Genomic DNA, 6,553 nt, shown 5'->3' on the forward strand with positions numbered 1-6,553 from the left:
CTCATCACCAGCCAGCCAGAGCAATTAAAGCCAGGGATGTTTTCTCCTCCTGCCCAAAGAGCGAGTGGGAAGGAACTTACCTCAGACCACCCTGATTATTCTCTACAGTCTGAGGAGTCTGGTCAATTTCCCACAGGAACTCAGTGGCCTGGTGAGCCCCGATATAATAGCATTTAGACATGGAATGAATTAATTAACTATCACAGCAACATCCATAAAGCAGAGGTAAATAGGCCACCAGGCACAGAACACAGTCCAGTGGGAAATCACACAGAGTGGGGCACATGAGTACACACTTGTCCCCCCTCTTCTTGCTCACAATGAAGCCGACTCAGTGTGTCTTTGGACAGAGACTGCTATGGCTTCAATTGAAGGAGACCGAGCAGGCTCCAAAGCCCACAGCAGTCAATGGAAAAACTGCAGGTGAGAAAGCTGAGATATCAGTCAAGTCAGAGGCAAGTGTTTCTAATGATGGACAACGGATGGTGTACTAGGGAATGGAGGCTGATCCCACGTGTACTGGAGTCCCTGGGAAAGCTCCCACTGACCTGCAGGATCAGGCTGTAACAGCATAGCTCACCTGATTTTGGAGAGAGAGGATGGGGAGCTCAGAAAAAAGGTGAAAAACCTTTTATTCAGAGAGGCAGTGGGGTCTAGTAGATAGAGCACTGGACTGGGCCTCAGGAGACCTGGTTCAATTCCCAGGTCTGCCGCTCCCTTGTGGGGTGACCTGCCCTTCCCGGTGATTCTGCTTAGATGATCAGGTCTTTGGGGAAGGGGTTGTCTCTGTGTTTGTACAGGGCCCAGTCCCCAGGGGCCCTCCTCAAGAGCTAGGCACTACTGTAATGCAAATAACACTAGACTGGTGGCATCCTTGATGGAAATTTCCTATAAACTGAATGGGGCTGAAACAAACCAGGTTCTGTAGAAATTTCTCTTTAACCCTATAGATTTAGGAGAGAATGACGTGCTTGTACAGCACTTTGTTTAAAGCCGTCCTCTAGAATGTGTCAATAAATTGTCTAGTCCGTTGCTTCACCACCCTTCGGTTCCTTATGAAATCTATTTAAGAGACAGAGTAACCGATCTCAGTCAGGTTTATTAATATGGTAGAGGGAAAAGGTTCTGTACAATACCCAGTCTCCAAGAAGCCGTCCCGTGCAGCCATGGTACAGTCTCCTTACACAGAAGGTGTGCTCCCCGAAGTCACACTCCGGAAGCCATATTTTATACCCTTTGTGTTTGCAAGGAAAAGGTACTGTATGCATCATTTGAAACTAGATTTCAACCAATCAGCTTTTTTCCCTTGTTTTTCTGGTCCTGTGGTGTACCCCTTCTCTTTGTGCGGCACCCATGCATTTCAGGGACCAGGGGGCGTGACGACACCTCCTAGGCCTGTACCGGGGTACGTAGGCTTGTGCGGGTAACTCCCACTTTGTTGCTATGAGGCAATAATTGTGTGTCCTGATCCTGACCGTTTTCTCATCTACTTAAGCCAAAGCTTATTACAGCTAACGCGAGGAGCTATGGGACACTTAGCATAAGTGAACAGGATTATAATAAATGTACAGGCCAATCTGGCCTGTACAACAGCCATATTTATGCTTAATATTTAATACTTAACACTTAATATCTATTGCGCAGATAACACATATTATGAGTATAACATATGTGTATGGTAGCCAACGTATATCAGTCAGCAAATTCTACAGGACGCAAATAGGTCTCTATTCAATCCTATAGCCCAATTACTGTGTTTTTTAAATCGGTAGACAAGCCCCCTGCCATAGAGAGCAGCCGGTCTTGTTTTGAAGTGTGAGCCAGCTGCAGCTGAGAGGGGGCGCGACGGTTCAGATTTGTACATGCTGACCGAAAGTGAAAGTGAACGTCACATCTGTGGAAGCTGCCAGGCTGCCGTCCCTGGAGGAGAGATTTTTCTCTTTTTCTCCCTGGGACAGGACGGCCTAGGCAAGTGCCACCTTCTCCAATGCACTGCGCTGCCCTGTCCCCGGCCAGTGAGCCTGAAGCCCTGCCAATCTAAGGGGTGAACAGCCATTCGTATGTGGCATACATCTGCCTACGCCCACAAGCTGGATACAGGGCTCGGCAGTCAAACAGTGAATTGATCTCTGCCGTCAGACTGTGCCACTGAGTCTCTTCTTTTTACCTGGGTGTAACAACTGAACGCAACAGAGCTGCTTTTATTTACGCCAGTGTAAGTGAGGGGCCCCATGACCGCAGGCCAGATAGTTTGGAATTAGCTCACATGCTGGGTTTTGTTGCCCAGGAATCTGCACTTCGTTAAAACAATCCTGAGATAGTGCGCTGGGCTGTAGGGGACAGCCCCGCCAAGGGCCAGCTTCAAGCAGCTCACTCCGCCCTCGGTTTGGCGGAGCATCTCAAGCGCTCAGCAAGCAGAGAAGCAGGATGCCAATGTCATCAGTATTAAGAAAACTGAGAAGGAGCAAGCTAAGTTGAAGGGCTTTGTGATGATCTGTGTTACGGGCATGCTCAAAAGCTTGCACCAAGCTCAGGGCTGCATCGTGCTAGGCACTGCACAGGCAAGTAATGAGAGACTGTCCTGCCCCCAAGAATTTACAATCTAAATAGACAAGGCATAAAGGGAAGTGACTCACCCGGCAACAGATCCAGAATTAGAACCCCCATTTCCTAGGTCCTGGTCCATTGTGCTAGTCCCTGGACCACATTAACTCTTAGTTAATGTGGTCCATTAACTAAGTATCTGGCTAGTATCAAAGTATCTGGCTAGTATCAAAGGTAGTCTCCATCACACAGCTGTCAGAAAGCTAGATTCTGTAATTGTAGGTGGAGAGACTTGAGCTAATGATCTTTTCCATTTCTAATATCTGTGATCCTGCCTGAGACCAGGCCTCCTTGGTGGGTGTGAAAGGTACTGTGTCAGCCAAACTCTGACATAAAGTGCAGAGCAGAGGGAATTTGTACAGTGGTTAGAGCATAGAAAAGGCCAACAAGACTCTGCTGGTTCTGCTGCTTTGTGATCTTCAGTATGTCATTTAACATCTCTGGCCCAGAGCCTCAAAGGCATTTAGGCTTCTAACTGGAATTCGGTGGGAGTTAGGTATCTTTGAGAATCTGGGCCTCCCTGCCTCAGTTTCCCCATCTGTTAATATGGGGGTAAGAATTCCCAGCCATAAGAAGAAGGGAGGTTGTGAGAATTCTGTTTTTTTTTTTTTTTTGGCACCCTTCACCACAAAGCCATTAATGTCTGCAAAGCACTGCAAGATCCTCAGGCAAAAGGAGCTTCATAAAAGCAAAGCATTGTTTGTCTGTACTCAGACTAACAGCCGTGTTAGTCTGTATTCACAATAGCTCACGAAAGCTCATGCTCAGATAAATTGGTTAGTCTCTAAGGTGCCACAAGTCCTCCTTTTCTTTTTGTCTGTACTGGTTCCCATGAACCGGCAGCTGCTGGAATTACGTCCTGCCCTGCTATGGAATGGTTCTGCATCTCTCCATGGTAATGGTTTGAAATTGCTAACTCCTGAGCAGAACAGAGAGCAGGAAAAGCTGCCTTTCCAGTACCAGCACCGCTTGGAGCAAAGTGCCCTCGGACCCAGTTGACCCAGAGACTCCTCACCTGCAGAGGGGAGTCCGCGCTGACAGCTGCTATTAGTGGATTGCGGCTGCTCATTGCTATCACACAACTCTTTCTCAAGGCTGTTTTTCTAGCTCATTACCAGGGGGTGAGATTTGGGTGGAAACACCCGGTCTGGGTATATAAAAATCCATTGCCTTGGTGCCAGGAACATGGGAAAGATGTGTTGATCGCTTTCCGCTTCAAGGAAAGCGAGAGATGCCAAGCAGTGTGGAAGTGCAGGGGTGTGTGGGAGGTCAGAACAGGTGGGGGGAAAGGCTTGGTGTCAAACAGTGTTTAAAATATCCCCCTCGCATCACACTGGCTGTTAATTGTCACCAACCATGGAGAGACTGATTGAGCCCAGCAAGGATCCAGCAAAATAGATAATTTCTTCCAGGCATCTAAAATTCATGAAGTCGGTGGTGGTCCCATCACACCACTGTGTTGTTGTTCTGCTACCCAGAGTCTCCCTTGCAGGGCTAAGTATCAGGGGGTGGGTTTTTTCCTCCCCCGAATGCAGAATACATTTGAGTTGTTAATGCGCTTCTCTCGCTTTGGGCTAAGAGCCCAGCAAAGAGCCGAGAACTCGTCCTAAACCGCGTGTTGTAAATTAACTCTTAATGTAATGAATTTATTAAAGGGCTGTTAGGTCTGAAGGATGTGCATAGAAATCCTAATGCCCGATTAAGGGCTTGATTCATAAAAACGTTGCACACCATTTACGCAGGTTTCGCCAGTGGAAGCTTTACTTGGAAGGAGCAGAAGAAAATGGTTTTTGAGTGGAGCAGTGTGTTCTTGCTTCCCTAGGCAAGGGATCAGGATTTATCTGTCCCCTCTATATGAACACACACGTATGAACACACTCTCACACATATGGACATGCATGCCCAGAGTCAGGAATGCATATCAACACACAGCCACACGTGCCCGAATGCATGTACGTACATATGTGTCGATACAAATACACGTGTGTGCATGTGTTTATGTAACACACTGCCACGGGGTGGGGTGTCATATGGTGACCACGCCATGCAAAAGGCTAAGCCTACTACTCCAGGTAGATAGTAAAGCTGCTCTATCAACTCATATAGTTCAGGCCCACTTTTTGGTGCTGAAGGTCCCAGGTTCAAACCCAGTCAGTGCCCCATACAGGGAATCATTCCATGAACGCATAGGGTCCATTTTTTTCAGCTAGCCTATTATCAGAAGAGTTAGCCGCTCCTTTCTCTGGTACTTGCATCTGTTACTCTTGCTTTTCTTCCTTCCTCTACCTTGCTGGGGAACTGGCCCTTTGGGATATGGGCTGCGGTTTCTGGTGTTCTCTAGCTTTATTGTATGAGGCTGCTTTGGGTCACTGCTGTCCCTCTCAGTCAAAGAGAGACTGTTGCCTGTTGTAAGGAACATAAAGAGGATTCTTTAGGGTGGCTGCCAGAAACAGACAGACCCTATGGTTCTCTCTGGCCCTCCCACCTGGGTACATCTAGTGTCCTCACACAGGGCATGCTCTCTGGCCTGGCCTGACCTCAGCAGTCATGGAATGGACTCCTGAATCCACTACAGTTTTCTGCACTGTCACTGTGGAAAATATGGCACTTGCGGGGAGGTAAATTGTTTAATTTCCCTCTGAGTTGAGAGCACGACCTGACTGTCAGTGAAGTGAGATATTAATCATTTACTATATATTATATATAAAGGGGAACAGTCAGAATTGCTAGAGAGTTAAAAAAATCATATTATACATCTCCTTCTAAGGGGATCTTGATGAATCGGTCTTAAGTGATGCCCCCACACTGTTCCTAACAAGACATGCATTTATAAAGCACCCCCAGGGATTATCCAGCCTTTTGCTGGATGTCCTACGCTAAGTAAGAAACATACAATGGCGTCCCTTGGGTTAAGAGCTCTAAGCAGAGAGAGAGAGTTAGTTCTGTGCTCCTTTGTGTTTGTGGTCTATGATGCAGATAAAGAGATGCCACAACAACAGTGCATTGCACCTACACAGCACCTTCCAAACAAGGCACTTTGCAAATATTGAGTTGGTTTCTCAGCGTCCCTGTGAGGTAGCCAAGTATTGTAGCCATGGGTAAACCATGGCAGGGAGGGATTAATTATTTATCGACGTAGCCCCCCAGATGTGGGAATGGAACTCAGGAGTCCTAATTCCCACATGCCTGTGCTAACCATAAAATCACCCTGACTAGCAGGGCTGAGAAAAGAACCCAGGCATCCTGCTATCCAGCCACTGCACTAACGCATAAACAGCACTCCCAAACCGGGGGATGAGCGCTGGTTTAAGCAGTGAGGACACTAGGAACAACAGGCCAAATTTATTTCTAGTGTAACTACTGTGCTGTCTTTGGAATTAGCCTGCAGCTGGTGTCATCCTTTACACCAATAGAGAGTGAGTGTACAATGCTTCCAAATCAGGAAGGTAGCAGTTTACACCAACTTGAACCTGGCCCCACTTGTTTGACCTCACATTCTTGGAAGTTCACAGAATCAGACGTTTCCCTCACTGAGAATGAGCAAGGGAATTTATTCTGGTTTTAATGATAACTGTTCACGTGTGGGCCTGTGATTATAGAATAGAATAATAGTACTTTTGAACTGCTTGATGCTAGGAATATCTAACCAAACAGTGAGCATACCATGGATAGTCACCTTGGTAAAATGGCAACATATAAGTATGATGATTAGCAACCTCAGGAAAAACTCATTGCATCTCCTGTGATGTGGCTCCTTGAGCCTCTGTTCAGCAAGGCCATTAAGAACATGCCTAATGTTAAGTATGTAAATAAACTTCTTGACTTCTGTGGGACTAGTACTCAGGTGCTTAAAATCAGGCAGATGCTTCAGGACCTGCCTGAACTTGGGCCACTGTGTTATTCCATAGTTCTGATCCAATGAGGTTGCCGTGTTAGACCCATATTGCAG

The sequence above is a fragment of the Lepidochelys olivacea genome (genome assembly GCF_965140295.1).
Source record: "Lepidochelys olivacea isolate rLepOli2 genome assembly, chromosome: 9".
Taxonomy (NCBI): domain Eukaryota; kingdom Metazoa; phylum Chordata; order Testudines; family Cheloniidae; genus Lepidochelys; species Lepidochelys olivacea.